Source organism: Ranitomeya variabilis, chromosome 2, assembly GCF_051348905.1.
Source record: "Ranitomeya variabilis isolate aRanVar5 chromosome 2, aRanVar5.hap1, whole genome shotgun sequence".
Classification (NCBI taxonomy): domain Eukaryota; kingdom Metazoa; phylum Chordata; class Amphibia; order Anura; family Dendrobatidae; genus Ranitomeya; species Ranitomeya variabilis.
In genome coordinates this window covers 1,016,133,973-1,016,160,305 of record NC_135233.1, presented here as the reverse complement: position 1 = coordinate 1,016,160,305, position 26,333 = coordinate 1,016,133,973, and positions in this window count along the sequence as shown.

Below are 26,333 nucleotides of genomic sequence, written 5' to 3'. Positions count from 1 at the left end.
GTTACATTTGTGGTGAATACACACTGCCAAAACATAGAAGAAACATAACAGACTTCGTAAAAAAAGTGTATTTTGCCTATTTTGGGGTTATGCTTGGGGACCAAGACAAGTTTTGGGCACCACACATAGTGTGCAAAGCATGTATCGAATTATTACGAAAATGGAGCAAAGGACAAAGAAAAAGCTTCAAATTTGGTGTTCCAATGGTGTGGAGAGAGCCAAAAAATCATCATGATGACTGTTATTTCTGTGCAGTGCAAGTGCAAGGATTCAATAAGCATAAGAAACGAAAATGGGAGTAACATGGAATCTGCAAGAAGGCCTGTCCCTCATTGTGAAGATGTGCCTGTACCTGTGTTTACCATAAATAACAGTCATCATGATGATTTTTTTGGCTCTCTCCACACCATTGGAACACCAAATTGGAAGCTTTTTCTTTGTCCTTTGCTCCATTTTCGTAATAATTCGATACATGCTTTGCACACTATGTGTGGTGCCCAAAACTTGTCTTGGTCCCCAAGCATAACCCCAAAATAGGCAAAATACACTTTTTTTACGAAGTCTGTTATGTTTCTTCTATGTTTTGGCAGTGTGTATTCACCACAAATGTAACAGAATGAGTCTGGATCGTTAAGACAACTTCTTCTTGATGAGTTCATGCTTTTTACTGGAAAACAGACAACAACATAAAGTTAGTGCAAAAATCAAGCTATGAACAAACTTTTAGAACACTAATTAACACAAAACTATATTGAGAACTGCTCAGTTCAAGTACTAATCCAAAGAAATTAATGAGATGATGCGTCGCATTTACCAACAAGTGCTATAAATAAGATACCAAAAATCTCAAAAACTTGAGCCAATCTGGCAAAACTGATGACATATTCAGAATCAGCACCCCAAAAATACCCCAAATTCATTAAAATATTTTGGACACCAGAAAAATTTTTTTTTTTTGTTGACCTGTGTAATAGATAGATAAACAACAGAGGAGCACTCTGTATCCATTATGTATGGTTGCAAGTTTCATGATCATTGTTAGTAAATCATTACTTGATAAATCCATAAAAAATCTAAGTTGCAGAAAATGAGGACTTAATTGACTCATTGTAATTTTTCAGTAAATATAGTTTAGAGATTTTCTCTACAAAGCTTGAAAAAAGTCCAAATCATAATGACTGAAGCATTGTAATGGACCAAAAAGCCTTCCTTTTTGAAGCTGGAATAATGTTGCATTCCTTTGTTTTTAGATAGATAGACACATAGATTCCACTATCCTCTATCCACTTAGATAGATTACACTTTTTTCAAGTGAAGACTCACAAAGCCAAAACTTGGTGTACATGGGAGTGCTGCCATTTTTTTGGCTTTTCATATATAGTAGTTTGTTCGTCCATACTCTGGTTTGCACCTGCACTTTATTTGATTGCTACTACTTTTTATTTTTTACAGACAGATAGATCCTGTTTTCCTTTGTAATAAAACCATTTCATTATAGGACACTGAAACTAGTCATTACGCAACTTGTCAAAAGTGATGTAGTCAAACAGCTAATTCACGATAGCTGCAATATAAACTCTAATATTGTAATAAACACAAGCTGTGTCAGACGCCATGTCAGAACATATGGGGTAGTATCTAGTCTATGGTGGAGCCAGGCTTACCCCCAACATGGCTTGAGGTATCCATTATCAGTAAGCAATGCCAACTAGCGACAGCAGAATATTTGTGACCAAATGTCCCTGATCAGGTTCTAGAATTATCTTGGCTTAAGAAATCCTGAGATAAATAACACGAGAAGAATAGCTTTAAAAAAACAAACAAAATAAACAATAATTTCATGATACTCTGTTATGAACTCCCTGATTTTGATTTTCAACCTTAGAAAGCAATAAAATATAATTACTTTTCTCTCACATATGGAAAAAGGTCAAATTCATATAATTTCAAACAGCCCATACGAATACCTACAATTGTGGCATATCTGTGGCAAGCAATTAGACTTCGCCTGCCTAAGTACATGGAGCCTTCTATGCAAATTGTCTCTTCAAGGAGGAAGAGGGCTAGAACTCTAGTGCCACCTGTAGGAACTAGCAATCCTAAAAGACAATATCGACTCTCAAATGAGCCTTGTCACATTGCTTAGGATAAAAGCCAAAACTAAAATCTCAATTTGCAGACACTGTGTTTCGGGTACTGTCCCTCATCAGTGTAAAGTGTGAGATCTGGTTTGGCTGGGTGAGACGTGTCTGACTGGGATCCAAGGGGTAATGTTTCTCCTTGCGGAGAGTTACATGTCAAGTCTGACATGATGAGGTGATGAGACTTTTAAGCTGCAATGCTCCTCTGGGAAATATGCAAATTGATTCTATTAGAATTGCTACTTCCTATAGGTGACAGTAGAGTTCTAGTAATCTTCCTCTCTGAAGAGACAATTTGCATATTTCCCAGAGGAGTATTGCAGCTTAAAAGTCTCCTCACCTCGGCATGTAAGGCTTGACATGTCACTCTTCACAAGGAGAAATGTTACCACTTGGATCTTGGAGCTTTGTAGAAATGTTATTCATCCGGCAAATTTGTCATTACCTGCCAACAATCATAAGAGACTTGATGTTATGTAGAGTTTATGAAAATCAATTCACAGGCACAGGTGGGTGACATGGGAAGGTGGATTACAGCGATTGAGGGGGGGAGGACTCATGGTTCCAGACAAACTATTAGTGAAGCTGCAGGAGCCAAAGAAAGAATGGAGGAGGGTGAGGAAGAAGAGGTGTTAGACACGCAACAGTCAGGAGATGAAGAGAATAATGATCCACTCTCTGTTGTCCGTGGTTGGCGGAAAGAGGTGGAGAAAGCAACCTTGAGTGTTACCCCATCACCAACACACCATGGACTTGGACCTCATGGAAGTGCCTGACAAATGAGTGCCTTCTTGCTGCACTACCTTCAACATGATGCCCATATTCTTAGGGTTAGAAATCGTGCTGACTAGGGTTGAGCGAAACGGGTCGATCATTTTCAAAAGTCGCCGACTTTTGGCTAAGTCGGCGTCTCATGAAACCCGATCCGACCCCTGTGCTTGTCGGCCATGCGGTACGCGACTTTCGCGCCAAAGTCGCGTTTCAATGACGCGAAAAGCGCCATTTCTCAGCCAATGAAGGTGAACGCAGAGTGTGGGCAGCGTGATGACATAGATCCTGGTCCCCACCATCTTAGAGAAGGGCATTGCAGTGATTGGCTTGCTGTCTGCGGCGTCACAGGGGCTATAAAGGGGCGTTCCCGCCGACCGCCATCTTACTGCTGCTGATCTGAGCTTAGGGACAGGTTGCTGCCGCTTCGTCAGAAGCAGGGAGAGCGTTAGGCAGGGTCCACTAACCACCAAACCGCTTGTGCTGCAGCGATTTCCACTGTCCAACACCACCTTCGGTGTGCAGGGACTGTGGAAGCTATTTTTTTTTTTTTTTCCCCTCAGCGCTGTAGCTCATTGGGCTGCCCTAGAAGGCTCCGTGATAGCTGTATTGCTGTGTGTACGCCACTGTGGAAACCAACTGCTTTTTTCAAAGCACATATCCTCTTGTTCCTTCCTTTCTGCACAGCTATCTTTTTTGTTTGTCCACACTTTTTATTTAATTTGTGCATCAGTCCACTCCTATTGCTGCCTGCCATACCTGGCTTACATTACTGCAGGGAGATAGTAATTGTAGGACAGTTTTTTTTTTTTTTTTTTGTTTTTTTTTTGTGGGAGATTAAGATTGGCATTTCTGCTACAGTGCCATCCCTGTGTGTGCCATCTCTCACTGAGTGGGCCATAGAAAGCCTATTTATGTTTTCCGTGATTTGTGTTCTAAAATCTACCTCAACACAAAAACACTACATCAATCAGTGGGAGAAAAATATTGGCCTCAGTCAGGGCTTGTGTGCCACTGCTGTGTGTGCTATCTCTCATTCAGTGGGCTATAGCAAGCCTATTTTTTTTTTTTTTTTTTTTAATATTATTTGGTTTCTAAAGTCTCCCTGAAAAAAAAAAAAAACCTAAAAAAACAGTGGGAGAGTAATATTGCCCTTTCAGCTTGTGTGCCAGTCTTGACTCCTGGGTGTGCCACCTCTCTCCCTCTCATTCAGTGGGCCATAGAAAGCCTATTTATTTTTTTTTTTAAATATTATTGGGTTTCTAAAGTCTCCCTGAAAAAACAAAAAATACATAAAAAAACAGTGGGAGAGTAATATTGCCCTTTCAGCTTGTGTGCCAGTCTTGACTCCTGGGTGTGCCACCTCTCTCCCTTTCATTCAGTGGGCCATAGAAAGCCTATTTATTTTTTCCGTGATTTGTGTTCTAAATTCTACCTCAACACAAAAACACTACATCAATCAGTGGGAGAAAAATATTGGCCTCAGTCAGGGCTTGTGTGCCACTGCTGTGTGTGCTATCTCTCATTCAGTGGGCTATAGCAAGCCTATTTTTTTTTTTTTTTTTTTTTTTAATATTATTTGGTTTCTAAAGTCTCCCTGAAAAAAAAAAAAAACCCTAAAAAAACAGTGGGAGAGTAATATTGCCCTTTCAGCTTGTGTGCCAGTCTTGACTCCTGGGTGTGCCACCTCTCTCCCTCTCATTCAGTGGGCCATAGAAAGCCTATTTATTTTTTTTTTTTAATATTATTTGGTTTCTAATTCTCCCTGAAAAAAAAAAAAAAACCTAAAAAAACAGTGGGAGAATAATATTGCCCTTTCAGCTTGTGTGCCAGTCTTGACTCCTGGGTGTGCCACCTCTCTCCCTCTCATTCAGTGGGCCATAGAAAGCCTATTTATTTTTTTTTTTAAATATTATTGGGTTTCTAAAGTCTCCCTGAAAAAACAAAAAATACATAAAAAAACAGTGGGAGAGTAATATTGCCCTTTCAGCTTGTGTGCCAGTCTTGACTCCTGGGTGTGCCACCTCTCTCCCTTTCATTCAGTGGGCCATAGAAAGCCTATTTATTTTTTTTTTTTAATATTATTTGGTTTCTAAAGTCTCCCTGAAAAAAAAAAAAAAAACCTAAAAAAACAGTGGGAGAGTAATATTGCCCTTTCAGCTTGTGTGCCAGTCTTGACTCCTGGGTGTGCCACCTCTCTCCCTCTCATTCAGTGGGCCATAGAAAGCCTATTTATTTTTTTTTTTTAATATTATTTGGTTTCTAATTCTCCCTGAAAAAAAAAAAAAAAACCTAAAAAAACAGTGGGAGAATAATATTGCCCTTTCAGCTTGTGTGCCAGTCTTGACTCCTGGGTGTGCCACCTCTCTCCCTCTCATTCAGTGGGCCATAGAAAGCCTATTTATTTTTTTTTTTTAATATTATTTGGTTTCTAATTCTCCCTGAAAAAAAAAAAAAAAACCTAAAAAAACAGTGGGAGAATAATATTGCCCTTTCAGCTTGTGTGCCAGTCTTGACTCCTGGGTGTGCCACCTCTCTCCCTCTCATTCAGTGGGCCATAGAAAGCCTATTTATTTTTTTTTTTAAATATTATTGGGTTTCTAAAGTCTCCCTGAAAAAACAAAAAATACATAAAAAAACAGTGGGAGAGTAATATTGCCCTTTCAGCTTGTGTGCCAGTCTTGACTCCTGGGTGTGCCACCTCTCTCCCTTTCATTCAGTGGGCCATAGAAAGCCTATTTATTTTTTCCGTGATTTGTGTTCTAAATTCTACCTCAACACAAAAACACTACATCAATCAGTGGGAGAAAAATATTGGCCTCAGTCAGGGCTTGTGTGCCACTGCTGTGTGTGCTATCTCTCATTCAGTGGGCTATAGCAAGCCTTTTTTTTTTTTTTTTTTTTTTTTTTTTTTAATATTATTTGGTTTCTAAAGTCTCCCTGAAAAAAAAAAAAAAACCTAAAAAAACAGTGGGAGAGTAATATTGCCCTTTCAGCTTGTGTGCCAGTCTTGACTCCTGGGTGTGCCACCTCTCTCCCTCTCATTCAGTGGGCCATAGAAAGCCTTTTTTTTTTTTGGTTTTTTTAATATTATTTGGCTTCTAAAGTCTCCCTGAAAAAAACAAAAAAAACATAAAAAACAGTGGGAGAGTAATATTGCCCTTTCAGCTTGTGCGCCAGTCTTGACTCCTGGTTGTGCCACCTCTCTCTCTCTAATTGTGGGCCATAGAAAGCCTTTTTTTTTTTTTTTTTTAATATTATTTGGTTTCTAAAGTCTCCCTGAGAAAAAAAAAAAAATAAATTAGGTGGGAGATTAATATTGACATTAGTGCTTGAGTGACAGTCCTGCGTGTGTGTCATCTCTGTGATTTTGTGCCACAGAAAACAGAGTGTGTAACATTGTGCCTGATTTTCCTTGTGGTCTCACCAACCTGTTAAGGGATATTGAAATCATACTGAAGTTATAGCTCACCGTGTAAGTTGTTTGACAGCAACAAATAAAGTTACTTTGGTTAAGATTTTAAAACAATGAGGAAGTCTGGTGCAAGAGGTCGTCGTGGGCGTTCATTGTCAGCTGGTAATGATGGTAGTGGTAGTGGAGCATCAGGTGGTCGTGGGGATAAAAATATTCCACCTAAGTCTGGAGCTGTGGAGCCAGTTTCGTCGTCAGGCTACACAAGGCCTCGAACGCTCTCTTTTCTGGGAGTAGGAAAACCGCTTTTAAAGGCGGAGCAGCAACAGCAAGTTTTGGCTTACATTGCAGACTCAGCCTCTAGCTCTTTTGCCTCCTCTTCCGAAACTGGTAAATGTAAAAGCAGCGCGTCGCTTGTGGATGTTCACGGTCAGGGACAAGTCGCTTCCTTGTCCTCCTCAGCAAAAACTACAACAAGAGAGAAGGATGCAGCAGGCGACACAACGGGTCACTCCATGGAGCTCTTTACACATACCGTCCCTGGCTTAGAAAGTGAAACATTTAACAGGCCATGCCCATTACAAGTATATTCTGACATGGAGTGCACTGATGCACAGCCACAGCCAGAGTACTATGCTGCTCCTTTGACTCAGACCACCACATTGCCCTCTCAGGGTACAGATCCACAATCAGACCCTGATGAGACTATGTTGCCCCGCCACGAACGCTATACCACCGACCGACACAGTGACACAGACGAAGTTGCACACGAGCTCGAAGAGGAGGTAATAGATGACCCAGTTATTGACCCCGATTGGCAGCCATTGGGGGAACAGGGTGCAGGCGGCAGTAGTTCAGAAGCGGAGGTGGAGGAGGGGCCGCAGCAGGCATCAACATCGCAACAGGTTCCATCTGCCGGGCCCGTATCTGGACCAAAACGCGTGTCAAAGCCAAAACCTGTTGGAGCACAGCGTTGCCATCCGGTTAAAGCTCAGTCTGCAATCCCTGAAAAGGGATCCGAGTCTAGGAAGAGTGCAGTCTGGCATTTTTTTAAACAACATCCAACTGATCAGCGCAAAGTCATCTGTCAAAAATGTTCAACTAGCTTAAGCAGAGGTCAGAATCTGAAAAGTCTAAATACTAGTTGCATGCATAGACACTTAACCACCATGCATTTTCAAGCCTGGACTAACTACCAAACGTCCCTCAAGGTTGTAGCACCCTCGGCCAATGAAGCTAGTCAGCAACGCAACATCCCTTCCGTCACTGTAAGGCCACCATTTTCCGCACCACCGGCAGTATCTGTGCAGGTTTCTTTGCCAGCCAAAAGCAGTCAGGGTCAGGGAATCACCAGTTTTGTAGGAGGAAATATTGCATCTAGGGCACCGGCGGAAACAATACCGTCTCCAACCGTCTCTCAGTCTGCCATGTACACCGGCACACCCGAAAGTTCCACGATCTCCAGCTCTCCAGTCCAGCTCACCCTACATGAGACTCTGGTTAGAAAAAGGAAGTACTTATCCTCGCATCCGCGTACACAGGGTTTTAACGCCCACATAGCTAGACTAATCTCGTTAGAGATGATGCCCTACCGGTTAGTTGAAAGCGAAGCTTTCAAAGCCCTGATGGAGTACGCTGAACCACGATACGAGCTACCCAGTCGACACTTTTTTTCCAGAAAAGCCATCCCAGCCCTGCACCAGCATGTTAAACAGCGCATCGTCCATGCACTCAGGCAATCTGTGAGTACAAAGGTGCACCTGACTACAGATGCATGGACCAGTAGGCATGGCCAGGGACGTTATGTGTCCATCACGGCACACTGGGTGAATGTGGTGGATGCAGGGTCCACAGGCGACATCAATTTAGGGACAGTTGTGCCTAGCCCACGGTCTAGGAAACAGTTGGCTGTAGGCGTTCGCACCCCCTCCTCCTCCTCCTCCTCGTCCTCCTGCAGAAGCTACAGCTCTTCCACAGAACGCAGTCTGCCAACCACTCCATCGGCAGATGACACTGTTGCACACCAGTTGTCCCATTATGGGCCAGCTACTGCCAAGCGTCAGCAGGCTGTATTGGCTATGAAGTGCTTGGGCGACAATAGACACACCGCGGAAGTTCTGTCCGAGTTCTTGCAACAAGAAACGCAGTCGTGGCTGGGCACAGTAGATCTTGAGGCAGGCAAGGTAGTGAGTGATAACGGAAGGAATTTCATGGCTGCCATCTCCCTTTCCCAACTGAAACACATTCCTTGCCTGGCTCACACCTTAAACCTGGTGGTGCAGTGCTTATTGAAAACTTATCCTGGGTTCTCCGACCTGCTCCTCAAAGTGCGTGCACTTTGCTCACATATCCGACGTTCGCCTGTACACGCCAGCCGTATGCAGACCTATCAGCGGTCTTTGAACCTTCCCCAGCATCGCCTAATCATAGACGTTGCAACAAGGTGGAACTCAACACTGCACATGCTTCAGAGACTGTGCGAACAGAGGCGTGCTGTTATTTATTTGTGGGAGGATACACGGGCAGGCAGTAGGATGGCAGACATGGAGTTGTCAGGTGTGCAGTGGTCTAAGATACAAGACATGTGTCAAGTCCTTCAGTGCTTTGAGGAATGCACACGGCTGGTTAGTGCAGACAACGCCGTAATAAGCATGAGCATCCCCCTAATGCGTCTGCTGATGCAAAGTTTGACGCACATAAAGGAGCAGGCGTCTGCACCAGAGGAAGAGGAAAGCCTTGATGACAGTCAGCCATTGTCTGGTCAGGGCAGTGTACAGGACGAGGTAGCGGGCGAAGAGGAGGTGGAGGACGAGGAGGATGATGGGGATGAGTATATTTTTAATGCCGAACCTTTCCCGGGGGCACAGGAATTTGGTTGCGTGTCACGGCCGGGTTCTGGTTTTTTGAGGGACACAAGTGACGTAGATTTGCCTGCAACTGCCCCTCAACCAATCACAACCGGAGATTTGACAACTGGAACTTTGGCCCACATGGCGGATTATGCCTTACGTATCCTAAAAAGGGACACACGCATTACGAAAATGATGAACGATGACGATTACTGGTTGGCCTGCCTCCTTGATCCACGCTATAAAGGCAAATTGCAAAATATTATGCCACATGAGAACTTGGAACTAATATTAGCAACCAAACAATCAACTCTTGTTGACCGTTTGCTTCAGGCATTCCCAGCACACAGCGCACGTGATCGTTCTCACACGAGCTCCAGGGGGCAGCAGACTAGGAGTGTTAGGGGTGCACACATCAGAAGTGGCGTTGGACAGAGGGGTTTTCTGACCAGGTTGTGGAGTGATTTTGCTATGACCGCAGACAGGACAGGTACTGCTGCATCAATTGAAAGTGACAGGAGACAACATTTGTCCAGTATGGTTACTAACTATTTTTCATCCCTTATCGATGTTCTCCCTCAACCGTCATTCCCATTTGATTACTGGGCCTCCAAATTAGACACCTGGCCAGAATTGGCAGAATATGCATTGCAGGAGCTTGCTTGCCCGGCAGCAAGTGTCCTATCAGAAAGAGTATTCAGTGCTGCAGGTTCAATATTAACCGAAAAAAGGACTCGTCTGGCTACCCAAAATGTTGACGATCTAACATTCATTAAAATGAACCACAACTGGATTTCGAAATCTTTTGCCCCACCTTGCCCGGCCGACACCTAGCTTTCCTATGAAAAGCTCTTGCCTGTGAATTACTTTTCTAATGTCTAATTTGCTGCAGCTGATTGTACAGCATACGACATGTTTACACCTCCCTAAATGGCAAAACTCCCCACACGGGGCCGTGGTATCGCGACTTGGCGCAAGCACCCGTGAGACTGCTGTTTGTCTGAAGTGGTGGGTGTGCTCGCTTTTGGTTGACGGCATTGCTACTGGGTCCCTCATAGTACAATGTAGTGTCTCTGGCGGTGGTGGTGCGCACCCAACGTCAGACACACCGTTGTAACATGAGGGGCCCTGGGGCGGTCCCGCCGGCCTCAAGAGAGTTCCCCCCTACCCCAGCTCAAAATGTGCTCTACCACGTGCAAAATTATGTCGCACAGCTCCACCAATCTTTAGTCTATTCGCTGACATCATTCAATGTCTGGCACTGACAATACAAATTTGTAGACATCTATGATGCAACTTAAAGTAGTCTGTGTCTGTGTCCTATATTGGCACCATTAAATAGTTACTGCCAAATTACTATGTCAGAAACTCAGTAGATGAGCCCACCCCTGTACCTAAGTATGCCACCTTTTTTTTTTGTTTTGGTTGTTTTGCGAGACATTAACATCTATTTATATTTTGGGAGTACTGGGACAGACACTCCTTGCACTACTCCTCCACTCACCACCAAGCTGCCTGTGTATCCATGTAACCGCTGTAAAACTGCCATGAGCCTATTGTTTGTTATTTTAGGCCTTTGATAGCCTGTCTGCGGTCCCTACTTTAAATACTCCTCCACTGACCACCAAGCTGCCTGCCCGTGTATCCATGTAACCGCTGTGAAACTGCCATGAGCCTATTGTTTGTTATGTTAGGCCTTTGATAGCCTGTCTGCGGTCCCTACTTTAAATACTCCTCCACTGACCAGACCACTGCTGCCCGTGTACCCCTGGAACCAATTATAAAGTGCCTACAGCCAGCCCATTTTCTTATGTTAGGCCTTTGAAGCCTGTCTGCGGTCCCTACTTTAAATACTCCTCCACTCACCACCACCAAGCTGCCTGCCCGTGTATCCATGTAACCGCTGTGAAACTGCCATGAGCCTATTGTTTGTTATTTTAGGCCTTTGATAGCCTGTCTGCGGCCCCAACTTGCAATACTCCTCCACTGACCACCAAGCTGCCTGCCCGTGTATCCATGTAACCGCTGTAAAACTGCCATGAGCCTATTGTTTGTTATTTTAGGCCTTTGATAGCCTGTCTGCGGTCCCTACTTTAAATACTCCTCCACTGACCACCAAGCTGCCTGCCCGTGTATCCATGTAACCGCTGTAAAACTGCCATGAGCCTATTGTTTGTTATTTTAGGCCTTTGATAGCCTGTCTGCGGCCCCAACTTGCAATACTCCTCCACTGACCACCAAGCTGCCTGCCCGTGTATCCATGTAACCGCTGTAAAACTGCCATGAGCCTATTGTTTGTTATTTTAGGCCTTTGATAGCCTGTCTGCGGTCCCTACTTTAAATACTCCTCCACTGACCACCAAGCTGCCTGCCCGTGTATCCATGTAACCGCTGTGAAACTGCCATGAGCCTATTGTTTGTTATGTTAGGCCTTTGATAGCCTGTCTGCGGTCCCTACTTTAAATACTCCTCCACTGACCAGACCACTGCTGCCCGTGTACCCCTGGAACCAATTATAAAGTGCCTACAGCCAGCCCATTTTCTTATGTTAGGCCTTTGAAGCCTGTCTGCGGTCCCTACTTTAAATACTCCTCCACTCACCACCACCAAGCTGCCTGCCCGTGTATCCATGTAACCGCTGTAAAACTGCCATGAGCCTATTGTTTGTTATTTTAGGCCTTTGATAGCCTGTCTGCGGCCCCAACTTGCAATACTCCTCCACTGACCACCAAGCTGCCTGCCCGTGTATCCATGTAACCGCTGTAAAACTGCCATGAGCCTATTGTTTGTTATTTTAGGCCTTTGATAGCCTGTCTGCGGTCCCTACTTTAAATACTCCTCCACTGACCACCAAGCTGCCTGCCCGTGTATCCATGTAACCGCTGTGAAACTGCCATGAGCCTATTGTTTGTTATGTTAGGCCTTTGATAGCCTGTCTGCGGTCCCTACTTTAAATACTCCTCCACTGACCAGACCACTGCTGCCCGTGTACCCCTGGAACCAATTATAAAGTGCCTACAGCCAGCCCATTTTCTTATGTTAGGCCTTTGAAGCCTGTCTGCGGTCCCTACTTTAAATACTCCTCCACTCACCACCACCAAGCTGCCTGCCCGTGTATCCATGTAACCGCTGTGAAACTGCCATGAGCCTATTGTTTGTTATTTTAGGCCTTTGATAGCCTGTCTGCGGCCCCTACTTGCAATACTCCTCCACTGACCACAATGCTGCCTGGAGTGCCTGCCTGTGTATCCATGTAACCGATGTAAAACTGCCATGACTGCCTACTGTTTGTTATTTTAGGCCTTTGATAGCCTGTCTGCAGCCCCTACTTGCAATACTCCTCCACTGACCACACCAATGCTGCCCGTGTACCCCTGGAACCTATTTAAAAGTTCATAGAGCCTAGTTATATATTTTATTTACTATTAATAAGGCCATGATGGACTACGCTGTACCACGCTACAAGCTAACCAGTCGACACTTCTTTTGCGAGAAAAGCCATCCCAACCCTCCACCAGCATGTAGAAGACCGCATTGTCCATGCACTCTGGCAATCTGTGAGTACAAAGGTGCACCTGACAACAGACGCATGGACCTGTAGGCATGGCCACGGAAGATTACGTGTCCATTACGGCGCAATGGGTTAATGTGGTGGATGCATGGTCCACAGGGGACAGCCTACTAAGTCTGTCTGCAGTCCCTAATTCAAATTGTCCTCCACTGTCTAAATCGGAACTTCCACCTTCTGGCTTTCGGCCTATAGTATCAGAAATTAAACTGCATTTGGCCTTCAACTTTGGTTAGGGCCTACTAACGGCTTCTGCCCCTCCCTGGTGTTGCCCTCAACTAAATAAAGCTGAGCTTCAACCTTCTGCTCCAAATTACCATTTTGAAAAATGCAATAGGCTTTTCAGGCCTACTAAAGGTGTCTGTCTGTGTGCCCCTGCCTGGTGTTGTCCTCAACTAAATAAAGCTGAGCTTCAACCTTCCGGCTCTCATTAAGTGGTTTTAAAAAAAAAAATGGTGGTTAGGGCCTACTAACGGCTTCTGCCCCTCCCTGGTGTTGTCCTCAACTAAATAAAGCTGAGCTTCAACCTTCCGGCTCTCATTATGTGGTTTTAAAAAAAAAAATGGTGGTTAGGGCCTACTAACGGCTTCTGCCCCTCCCTGGTGTTGCCCTCAACTAAATAAAGCTGAGCTTCAACCTTCTGCTCCAAATTACCATTTTGAAAAATGCAATAGGCTTTTCAGGCCTACAAAAGGTGTCTGTCTGTGTGCCCCTCCCTGGTGTTGTCCTCAACTAAATAAAGCTGAGCTTCAACCTTCCGGCTCTCATTATGTGGTTTTAAAAAAAAAAATGGTGGTTAGGGCCTACTAACGGCTTCTGCCCCTCCCTGGTGTTGTCCTCAACTAAATAAAGCTGAGCTTCAACCTTCCGGCTCTCATTATGTGGTTTTAAAAAAAAAAATGGTGGTTAGGGCCTACTAACGGCTTCTGCCCCTCCCTGGTGTTGTCCTCAACTAAATAAAGCTGAGCTTCAACCTTCCGGCTCTCATTATGTGGTTTTAAAAAAAAAAATGGTGGTTAGGGCCTACTAACGGCTTCTGCCCCTCCCTGGTGTTGTCCTCAACTAAATAAAGCTGAGCTTCAACCTTCCGGCTCTCATTATGTGGTTTTAAAAAAAAAAATGGTGGTTAGGGCCTACTAACGGCTTCTGCCCCTCCCTGGTGTTGTCCTCAACTAAATAAAGCTGAGCTTCAACCTTCCGGCTCTCATTATGTGGTTTTAAAAAAAAAAATGGTGGTTAGGGCCTACTAACGGCTTCTGCCCCTCCCTGGTGTTGCCCTCAACTAAATAAAGCTGAGCTTCAACCTTCTGCTCCAAATTACCATTTTGAAAAATGCAATAGGCTTTTCAGGCCTACTAAAGGTGTCTGTCTGTGTGCCCCTCCCTGGTGTTGTCCTCAACTAAATAAAGCTGAGCTTCAACCTTCCGGCTCTCATTATGTGGTTTTAAAAAAAAAAAATGGTGGTTAGGGCCTACTAACGGCTTCTGCCCCTCCCTGGTGTTGCCCTCAACTAAATAAAGCTGAGCTTCAACCTTCTGCTCCAAATTACCATTTTGAAAAATGCAATAGGCTTTTCCGGCCTACTAAAGGTGTCTGTCTGTGTGCCCCTGCCTGGTGTTGCCCTCAACTAAATAAAGCTGAGCTTCAACCTTCTGCTCCAAATTACCATTTTAAAAAATGCAATAGGCTTTTCCGGCCTACTAAAGGTGTCTGCCCCTCCCTGGTGTTGTCCTCAACTGAACAAAGCTGAGCTTCCACATTCTGGCTTTCGCCCTATACTATCAGATATTAAACTGCATTTGGCCTACTAGTGTGGTTAGGCCCTTGAAACAGTGTCTGCTGCTCTTGGGTTTGCTACTCCACTGAACAAAGCAATGCCGCCTGTTTAGTCCTGTTACCAATTTTGAACTGCATGTAGCCTACTTTATTCTTTGGCCCTATATCTGTTTCCTCCTCATCCTGCCCATTGCCCAGCCACTGCTAAATGAGTCTGCTGGTACATTGACCTAGACCACTACATTCCCCTTGTACTCTACACAGCCAGAATCTGTCCCTGCTGAAAGTAAGGTTCCCCTTCCCGCATGTTATACCACCTTACACAGGGACAAAGAGGAAGGTGCAGATGAAAGTGCAGGTTCCTTCATCAGGTGGGGGGGCATACTCGTTGGCGACGTCACTGGCACAGGGCCCCTCAGAGTACGCAAAAGTGTCGCTGCTGGTGGGAGGCGCCCCCGCCATGCAAACACACCGCCGTACTTTGAGGGGCCCTGTGCCAGTGGCAATGCGAACGAGTGGGCCCCCCCCCCCCTGCTTGCTCAGGATCACAGCACTTGCAACTTTTAAATACTTACCTTTCCCTGCAACACCGCCGTGACGTAGTCCGCATTTCCTGGGCCCACGAAAAACTTGAGCCAGCCCTACTCCCCCCACAACTTTCCCCCAATTCCCTATGCCCAACTATTATTATACAGTTAATTAAGATTGGCAAGCTTCAGAAACAAGAATGGATGTTTTTGGCATTAAAATGGGCACTGTAGGTGTTTTCCTGGCCTCCACTCACTGCCGACTATGCTTCCCCATTGACTTGCATTGGGTTTCGTGTTTCGGTCGATCCCCGACTTTTAGCGATAATCGGCCGACTGCACTCGACTCGACTCTGGACAAAATCGGGTTTCCCAAAACCCTACTCGATTTTAAAAAAATGAAAGTCGCTCAACCCTAGTGCTGACTACTGTACAAGACTAAATTTTATCAGATGCTTCCCCCCTGGAAAGGGATGCGTGCATGCTGGAGTATCGAAACACGCTTGTAGGCAATCTTTAGTGTGGTTTTCCCCAAGACAGTAGTGAGCATCGCAGTTGTAGATGTCCAACCTCGGGAACATCCAGGCATTAAGATTCATGTGTGTTTGGCACAGTAGAACCCTCTGTGAAAAACCTCTAATAACAGCAGGTTGGTTTCCTATGAAGCCTTGTAAATGAGGATGCTCTATGCTAAACAACATTTTCTACAAAATATGATTCCTCTAATTCTTGATTCGGGGAGCAGCTTCTTCTTTTTTTTCTGATGGATAATTCTGAAATGTCTGTTTTTTCCTCACATATATCTAAAAGTATATGTAAAGAGATGGACCTACTGCTTACGTTCCCCTTTGAAGAAACAAGTATAATGTTATGTTCAGAAATGTGAACTGTGATGTATAGTGTGAATTGTGATGTGCTTTAGAGGTGTTAGTAATACTGATATTGTAGGTAGGGATAGGGACAGTTAATGTTTGGGACTAGCCCAGAGTGGGAGGAGCTATGTTGAAGATAAAGTTAGAATATCAGATAGGGCCTGGAGTGCATAGAAAGAGTACCTAAGGTCCGATGTGAGCAATGCTGCATTCTGGGGTATTCCTAAAGTTAGAGGAGACCGAAGGAAAGAGATTGCGAGATCCAAAGCATAAGTGACTATGAGACAGAGTTATTGATTGGAGATGAGTCCTGGGAGAGGACGCCTTCAAGAAAGACCCAGAGTTTCTAGCTCCAAGAAGTAACTGGCCTGGACAGGGCTGTGTACGTGATATGAATATATTGTCCCAAGGGGGAGTTCAAGAGCATCTGCATTAGAAAAGACAAGTATCTGCAATATTGGCACCATAGCTCTTTAAATGGGAGAGAAGATGCAGAACAGCGGGTCGAGTAAAGGAATTTTGCTAAACAGGACTGTAGTGTCGAGCTGGGTTGTGGTAAAGTAGTGAGAAACAGTGAATACTGAGGACAAGTAGAGAAAAGATGAAGATAGAGAAAACAAGGAAGGAAACTGTGTGGAAAAATGCTTTGAGTTGTAAAGGAAACATTCATAATACTATGTATACATTCCCTACCAAGTTCCTGTCCAGTAAAAGGTTTGTTTTTTACTGGTGGTCTTCTTCATTGAACTGTAAAACACCTTATCCTGGCAAATCATCAATACTGGTTACATGCACGGGCGTAGTTCCCTCATAGCACAAGTCCACACACCCAGGCAGGGCCCCCACCTACAAGAAACATGTCAGGGAGCAAGCGACGAGTGTCTTGCCCATTGCAACTACCTGCACAATGTTAAATATCCACTTTATTATTGACAAATGTAAGTTGTCGTTCCTTTGTTTCAACTAGATTGAAATACACAGTTGACTAAGGGCATATATTTGATGGACCATTGCAAGAATTCAGCTTAATATGATGTGCAAATGTTATATGAACCTAGCCTGACACTAGGGGTTGACTATTTTTAGGTGAGACTGCAGACCTAAAGGGACACCAACCATACTTTAAAGTAACTTTTGAGAATAAGGTGTTCTCTCTTTACATGTGGAATAACACTATTTTTGGCTACTATGTAACTTGTATCCTGCATTTTCACCAGTTTTCTGCAGCCTATATATGTAATTTTCAATTTACTGTAACCTGCAAGAGGAGATTAGCTGCAGTGATCTCTTCCAAAAACAGCACAGCACACAGAGATGGATTCCTGTTCTTCATTTCTTTTTTTGCCCACATAGACAAGAAACAACAATGTGGAGGCTATTATGCAGCAGTGCTTTGCTGTCCGGATAAAAGTATACTCTGTGGTGAGATAACCATTTAGTAAGTGCACTGCAATGTTTCTATGTTTCCTCTGCTTGTTTCCTCTCATTGCTCCTCACTTCTCCTCCACTTCACTTCCACTACTCCTCACCATAGAGTATAATAAGCTGCATTAAATGACACCATAATCAGTCTGCTTTCAGTCCTTTCTGAGTATAATTGATTTGAACTGTTATTTCAGAGTGGATAAAGATATATAACAAATTATCCAATGTTCATCTGTGCTATTGATTTATGCAAGGTTTGTTGAAAGTATGGTTTCATTTTAAGGACTGATATAACCAAGATGGGCACCTAACAGCTACTCAATGCCATTCACATCCATCTACTATGTTGAAAGGTCAACGTATTTAACCCAATCATTATATTGAAACACCTTATGTAAATTGTGTTGGTTCCCCTTGTGCTAAACAAAACACAGACTAGGCCCCCTTTTTCTTTGCTACATAGTAGAGTTATGAAATTCGCATGCCCAATATAGCTGCTAGTGTACAGGGGTCAGCATGACCACTTTGATGGGTCTTTGGCTGTGTGATCCCATACACAGCAAAAATGTGATGCTTTGTGGCTTCTGACACTTTTAGTCATAGCCTTAACTTTTTTATAAATTTTGAACTGCATATAGAATTGGACCAGATGGACTAGCTTTTGCTCATCATGAACCTCAGGAAAGTTTTGGCACCCGTTACTATTTCTGGTTCATTGGCTTTTCTTCTTTGGATCACTTTGGGCAAAATGTCTACAGGTCCTTCTCAAAAAATTAGCATATAGTGTTAAATTTCATTATTTACCATAATGTAATGATTACAATTAAACTTTCATATATTATAGATTCATTATCCACCAACTGAAATTTGTCAGGTCTTTTATTGTTTTAATAATGATGATTTTGGCCTACAACTCCTGATAACCCAAAAAACCTGTCTCAATAAATTAGCATATCAAGAAAAGGTTCTCTAAATGACCTATTACCCTAATCTTCTGAATCTTATGGTAAATAATGAAATTTAACACTATATGCTAATTTTTTGAGAAGGACCTGTACTATTTGAGAAATGCTCTGACTCAGCCATCTAGGCATCACAATATGTTCCTTGTCCAAATTACTCTGATTCTTACCACTGTCCAATTTTACTTTGCTTCCAACACATGTATATTTTAAGACCATTAGGATAAAAAGACCACATTTTTGCTGTTCTATCTAAGATCAGCATGTAGGGGAAAAGTCCCTGAATCCAGCGCTGTGTCACTTACTGGGCTTCTTACTGTAGTTTTGATGAAACACTGTTTTATCTGTTTATTTGCTGCAGCTCTGCTAGTCCTTTCAGTGATAAACTCTTACTATGTCGCCCTCAATAATCATGAGCTCTGGCTATCCCCCAACTCCCATGATGAATGGCAGCTTTCCACTTATGCACAGCATAGTCAGAAAGTTGTCAATAAATAGTGCGGGCGGTCTTAGCCAGAACTCAATATTGAGAAGACTAGCAGATAAAACCATGATATTATCAACGTTAAAGTAAGGAACTTATTAAGTGACATATTGCAGGTATCAGGGTCTTGCTTCCAATTTAATGCCGCCCTCAAATTAAGAAGCATTAACCAGGTAACAGATTCGCTGTAGTTAATTAATCGTGATCTTTTCAGTAATATATATATATATATATATATATATATATATATATATATATATATATATACAGACTTTCTTTACTGCGTAGCAATAGCTCCGGCTGTGTCGCGCCTACATTTCATTGAAAGTCTTTTCTCTTGTAAGAAGAAAAGGACTTACACAAAGCAAAGAAGGATAGAAGAACAATCAAGAAAGGGAGCAGTAAAGAAGTAAGAGGCATGTACAAGCCTTCATACTCTCTCTTTTCAGTAGAACGTGTCCCCTTTGTAGTGTTAATTATTTGTTCAAGCAGGATAACAGGACTAGCCTATTATATCCTTCATAAAAAGCGGTATAGACTCTCTACCGATCAGCTATGAATTAGCAAACATGATACCAAGAAGGAGAGAGAGGGAGAGACAGAAAGAGACAGAGGAGGGGGAAAAGCACCATAAAAAAATTCATTAATATCGTTAGGGATTAGAACACTGATTAAAGTGCAGCTGTTAGCATATGCAAATGAGTGATAGACATTTATCAGAGGCAATGCATGTTGCCTTATAGCTGAAAAGCTTCACGAATGGTTTCGAGCTGATTAAAAGAGTTTTAAGTTTCCAAGGATTTTCTGTTTAGCGGGTAGACGGGGAGGGGGAATTAGGAAGTAAAAAAAAAAAAATAGCAATTTAACTTACGTAGACTCTCCTTCAGCTAAATTGCTTAAAGTGGTTTCTTAACTCTACTTTGCATTGCGATATTAACTCCTGTGCTGAATTCTAAATTTCAAGATTTTTTTTCCTCTAGAAGATTTCGATTGCGTTAAGTTCCATTCTAAGGGTACTGTCACACAGTACCATTTTGATCGCTACGACGGCACGATCCGTGACGTCGCAGCGATCGTATGAATATCGCTCCAGCGTCGTAGACTGCGGTCACACGTTGCAATCACGGCGCTGGAGCGATGCCGAAGTCCCCGGTAACCAGGGTAAACATCGGGTAACTAAGCGCAGGGCCGCGCTTAGTAACCCGATGTTTACCGTGGTTACCAGCGTAAACGTAAAAAAAACAAACAGTACATACTTACATTCCGGTGTCTGTCCCCGGCGTTCTCCTTCTCTCCACTGTGTAAAAGCGCCATAGCCGGCAAGCACAGCAGTGACGTCAGACGTCACCGCTGTGCTCGCTTTCCGGCTGGCCGGCGCTCACACAGTGGAGAGAAGCTGAGACGCCGGGGACAGACACCGGAATGTAAGTATGTACTGTTTGTTTTTTTACGTTTACGCTGGTAACCACGGTAAACATCGGGTTACTAAGCGCGGCCCTGCGCTTAGTTACCCGATGTTTACCCTGGTTACAAGCGAACACATCGCTGGATCGCTGTCACACACAACGATCCAGCGATGTCAGCGGGTGATCAAGCGACGAAAGAAAGTTCCACACGATCTGCTACGACGTACGATTCTCAGCAGGATCCCTGATCGCTGCTGCGTGTCAGACACTGCGATATCGTAACGATATCGCTAGAACGTCACGAATCGTACCGTCGTAGCGATCAAAATGGTACTGTGTGACAGTACCCTAAGAATATGTAATTCTACAGTACATGTAATTCTGCAGACATTTCAGTGTTTGAAATGATACACGGATGAGTTAAACTTCATCAAACAGTTTAATGGTTTCCCATTCCGCTAAAGGCTTCAGTATTTCAGCATTTTATGGAAGTTATTGATTAAGCATTCGGAGTATTTACTACTAAGTGTTTATAGTGTTTTTTATGCTTAATGTTTTAGTATTAAAGCATTGATTAATTTGAAACATTAGTATTAAAACACTTTGTATCTCAGATAGGGAAAACAGAGCTCTTGGAATAAAAAGAGACATAGTGAAATAAACTTTCTGAAACCTACATAGAATCATTGTTAAAGGGTCTGTCTGTTTAAAAAAATTGGGGTAAAGATAAGAAATGCTTAAAATAGCATAATAAGTATTACTTAATTATTAATGTCAGTGCCTCTTCACCACCTCTTTTTTCTGGGTTGCTGTCCTGTGTACAAGACATAACCACTGCAGCCAATCACTGGCCTCAGTAGTCCTGTGACTTATATCTTGGTATTACCACTGAGCCCAGTGATTGATTGCGGTAGTCACATGTTGTAAAAAGGACATCAACTTTGCAGCCTTTTTAACAAAGGACCGTAGGAAGCAGTAGAGAGGTGGCACTAGAATCCCCTACTTATTATGGAGCAAATAATATTTATTTTTGTTATAGAAGCAACATATTAACAGGTTTTATCATAAAGCAAAGTATTAAAGGGGTTGTGTGGCCAAAACCGATAAGTCTGCAGTCACCTTGTGGTGAGTCGCCGGTTTAAGACTCGGGAACCTCGCTCTCCATACACTTGTATTGAGCGGAGGCTGCGCCCCGACCAGTGATGCGGACAGCCAGTGGGAGTGTCTGACTAAAACAATTAATAATAGTAATAATAATAATAATAAAATGCTTACAAATATACAAAGTAATATCATTTAAAACACAATTTTGTTGCAGTATAAAAAATGTAAAAATAGGAAAAGAAAAAAAAAATGACCTTGACCTATTTACCATATTATTTTACCTGCACAGTGATTGCCAGGAAAAAATATGTAAAAAAATGCCAGAATTGCTGTTTTTGCTTTTACCATCTCTCAAATATGGTCTAAAAAAGTGATAAAAGAATCCAATGTGCCTCAATTTTTTTTTTTACAAGACTGAGTTGCAAAGAACATTTTTAAATCCATAAAATGAAAGTAAAGTTAATAATATAACTTTCATTACAATATCTTTAGTTTTACTCAAATTAGTTGATGCAAAAACGAATACACCCCACATTAAAAACTTAAATCTAGTACTTTGTATGACTTCCATAACTTTTAAGGACAGAATTAAGTCTTTTTGGCATGGAATGATCAAGTAGGCAACATATTGCAGCATCTGTCTTTTTCCATTCTTCAATAACTACCTTTACTAATGTCTTGATGCGAGATGGAGAGTGTTTGATTGGGTTCACATCAGGAGACATACTTGACCACTGAATCGGTTTCTCCCTGTTCTTCATTAGAAGTACAACAATGGTCTTAGATGTGTGTTTTTGATCATTGTCATGTTGGAAAAGTGCACATCTACCAAGGGCATGGAGTGATGGTAGCATCTCCTATTTGAAAAGAGTTGTACATCCGTGAATTCATGATATTATCAATGAAAGGTATCTCCCCAACACCAGCAGTACTCATGCACCCCCCACATAAGGACACTGTATCCACAATGTTTTGCTGTAGCCACCAATTATGTGAAGCTGCATGAGTGCTCCTGGTGTCGGTGACCTACATTTCATTGATGGTATCGTGAAGAAGAGGAGTGTGAAAGTGATTCTGTATTTCATTTACTCATGTGCTCATGATGGTTCTGATGATCTATTAATGTACTGAAAGTGATTCTGGTGCTGTACTTATATAGATAATAGTAATTTTTATGCTGTATTTCTGTACTGATGATTGCTCTGGTGATGTATTCTTGTACTGATAATTGTTGTGGTGCTGTATTCCTTCATTGATTTTGGTTCTGGTGCTGTATTCATTTACTGATTGTGATTCTAGTTGTGTATTTCATACTGATGATGGCTGTGGTTTTATATTTATGTACTGATATTGGTTCTGGTCCTCTATTCCTGTACTGCAGGGGTGGGAAACCTCAGACCCATGGGCCATCCCTCGACGACCTTTTCTGATATACTCTGTAGTACTGCAGCATATAATATTAGCAATCAGACGATCGTAGGTTCAAGTAAAAGGTACAAAAAAGGGTTATAAAAAATAGAAAACTTGAATCACCGCACCTCCATTCTATATGATTAAAAATAAATAAACATATGTAATATCACCGCATTTGTAAAGGTTTGATATTTCAAAATAATCAAAAGATAAAATGAATTTCTTTGCACAGTACAGAGAAAATAATTGAAACTCAAGAATTGCATTTTTTGTCACGTCACGTCTGTAAAAAAAATGCTATAAAAAGTGATCAAAACTAGTGATGAGCGAATTTGTTCGGAAATCGATCGCCAAACATAAATTCAGTATGAATATGGCACATTCGGATTCGTAATTAAAAACATGACTAAAATTTTATAGATTCGGAAAAAATTGGTAACATTTAATAAAAAGTGTGGGAAAATGTTTGTGTTGGTAATGGTGGTGTATCAAGAGCGTTTGGCACATGTTTGACGAGGGGCATGGGTTTGCAGAGCTCAGAGGCACAGCGTTCTTTTAAACAGTCTTTTTTTTCTACCTTTATGTGTGCACATTGCGGCTAGCCAATCAGGGTGCAGGAAGCATCCACAATGTCCTGACACAACGGCTCGTGTCATTGGCTGCTGAAATCACATGTCCCTCTCCATATAAAGGGCGGACATCTTGTTTTAGGGCCATTTTAAGACTGCAGAGAGGCTGCTCCTGATGCTGGCACTGTTACCAGCAAGATTTTAGCTATTTAACTAGGCGGTAGTTTGTCAGTCAGATAGTTTAGCTAGCTACTGTCCAGTGTGGCTGTGAAATTGATCTGCCAGCATTTTTTTTTTGCCATTACTGAGGTCCACAGACAAAGCAAGCAGGGCACGTCATACAAGTGTGATGTGCACTGCATCTACTGTGCTCCATTCAAGAGTATAGCGTTCTAAATCTTTTTTTTTCACTAGCTAAATGTGAAACAGCCTGCGGTATCACACCTTTTCATTTAATGCTGTGGTGATATGAAACTGTCTGCAGACCTAAGGCATTAAAAAAACAATTATAATTTTTCAGTTGCAGAAAGTTAGACAGCCGTATCACACTTTGTCATTTTGTTGGGTTGAAATTAAATTGTAGAGGGTTGTAGTTCCAGCAACGGCCGATGAAATGTCCTCAGATGGGGTACATTAAGCGACGGTCCGCCTTCTGGTGGCAGCTGTCGGTTTCTGTTATCTTCCACTGAGCCCCTAGTCCATAAACACATGCGGTCAAAACAAACAAGGCTGCGACACTCTCAAAGTCAAACGTAAACAGGTGGGAAGCAAGTGGCAAGTTAGGGCACAAAAGTCTGTCCGGTACTCTGCTTTCTCTCCTCTGCACGTGTGCGGTACTCACAGTCACTGAGCGCATGGCACTTCTCTCTTCAGCGGTCTTTATCTCTGCTGTGCGACCTGTCACTGCTCGTGGTGCAGGTCCTCACTCACTGTCCCGCTCCAGCGCTCAGTAGACCTTGGCCTTAGTACATCTCTGCACTGTCTGTCACTTTGCAGAGCATGCCTGCTTCTGCTCGCGCTGCCAGCAAGAAACAGACTGTTTCTTTGCATGCTTTCTCCTCACTACCTGGCTTAGTCACACCCCCTCTTCCTGGGTCATGGGGCCTGTCCTGTCTCCTAGTCTTTCCCCTGGGCAACCTGGGATGCAGCCTCAGCAGTTTTGGACCCAGCATGCTGCAGGCACCTGCAGCCCAGTCTTCCTCCTTACACTCCCCCTCTCCTTTAGCTTGCCATGCCACGGGTGAGGACTCTTGGTGCCCCTTTATGTTCTTCGGAGGTAAGTTAGATTCCCACAGTTTTTGCACCCATTTCTGCCTCTCTTGCACTTCCTTTTGCCAAAGAAAATTGTTCTGCGTATATTGCATGGGGGGAACACCAGCATGGTCACCCTGGGTACCGTGAGGCATCTTTTGAATTTTCTCATCAGGAGTACTCAGAACTTCAGGTATCTCATACAGAATTTCGACATCGGGCTCTTCTCCATGGCATTCAATGTCCTCCTCCACTAAGTCATCTGACTGCACTTCATCATGAGGCCGCAGCTCTCAGTTTTCTCCAACCTCACAGCCATCCAGAACATGGAGAGACACCCGCATACTCGGTACCTCCTTCAACTGCGTTAGCGTGCTGTCCCAGCACCTGACTGCGCACTAAGTGTGAGTTCTACCTCTGCCCCTTTCCTGGGGCCACCATCATCTTCAACTTCCATGCTCTTGGGTAATGCAGAAATGTTTCTGCAGGCAAATTACACAGTCTCCCTCTCTTCTCGGCGTCCAATGGCATGGCTCTGCCTTGCTCTGGGTGAGATTTCCCTCCGCTCACAGTACCATTTCTTCCAGGTGCAGCGTTCTCTCCAGTGAGCACGACCTCTAGAGGGGTGAGCCAATCTTCGCCGCCGGCTGTCTCGTGTAGGGCAACTCCTTGACATGTGTCCCATTTTTCCACAAGTCCAACACTCACTCCTGAGCCTGTCTAGTGGGTGCTCCTGTCTTGATTTCCGTCCTCCAGGAGTGGCATACCCCTCTGTAATCGCTCTTCAACCCATGATATAGGATTAGACTTTGGGGCTGCTGCTGGAGGTTCTCTTATGCTCCATATCTCTCCTCTAATTTCTCTTATCTCTTGCTGTGAGTTACCCTGGGGTATGGGATTGGACTTCAAAGCAGCAGCAAGGGCTTCCTTTAGGCTCCCTATTTCTGCCCTCATTTTTTGCATTTCCTGCCATAATTTGCGGGACCACTCTGGCTCTGCCATGTTCGGGGTAGGTACTTTATGGCTCTGGACCATCTCTGCCAAGGCTGCAGTCCCCTGCTCCTGTTCCCTTATGTGCACTTCAGCCCCCAATTTCTAAGAAAGTCATATGCGGTCTTGCACGCAGGCACTCCTGCAAAGTTCATTTAAGTGGCATGTCTCTGAAGCCTGCCACGAACTGGTCCCTCAAAATCACAACAGGGGACCCCACTCCAATTACCTTCACATCATTCCAGCAGGCGATATGCACTTGTATCTCCTGCAGCGCATTAATGTACTGAGTCACGGACTTCGCCTCCCTTTGGACACGGCGGAACAAGCCATCTGCAGTTCCCCAACATCAGTGGGATCTCCATGCATTACATCTAGGAACTGAAATACCTTGGTCAACGAGTCCCGTTCGTGAGGTGGGCAGAACATTACAGAATACCGGGCCTCACCATCTAGGGACATTAAGGCTATCTCTGCCTGCAGCGCAGGGGCCATGGGGTACATCCGCAGCATGCTCTTAATTCTTTCAGTCCAATCCCACAACATTATGTTGCTCCCCGTGAACTTTGTTAGGCAGCTAAGCATTGCCCCCAATGGAAAGCTGAACCTTGGGGCACCGATAACAACCTGGTCTGCCACTTCTGCGATCGTGGACTGCATCCTGCCAACTACGCCAAGTGTAAGCAGGTTGCGGGATGCAGTGATGCAAGAAACGCACAGCAAGGGTTAACAATTTAATTTAACAGTGAAGGTACTCCTCACAGGGATATTCACAGTTAAATGGAAAATGAAGGAAAGGGAAACAATGGCAATGCA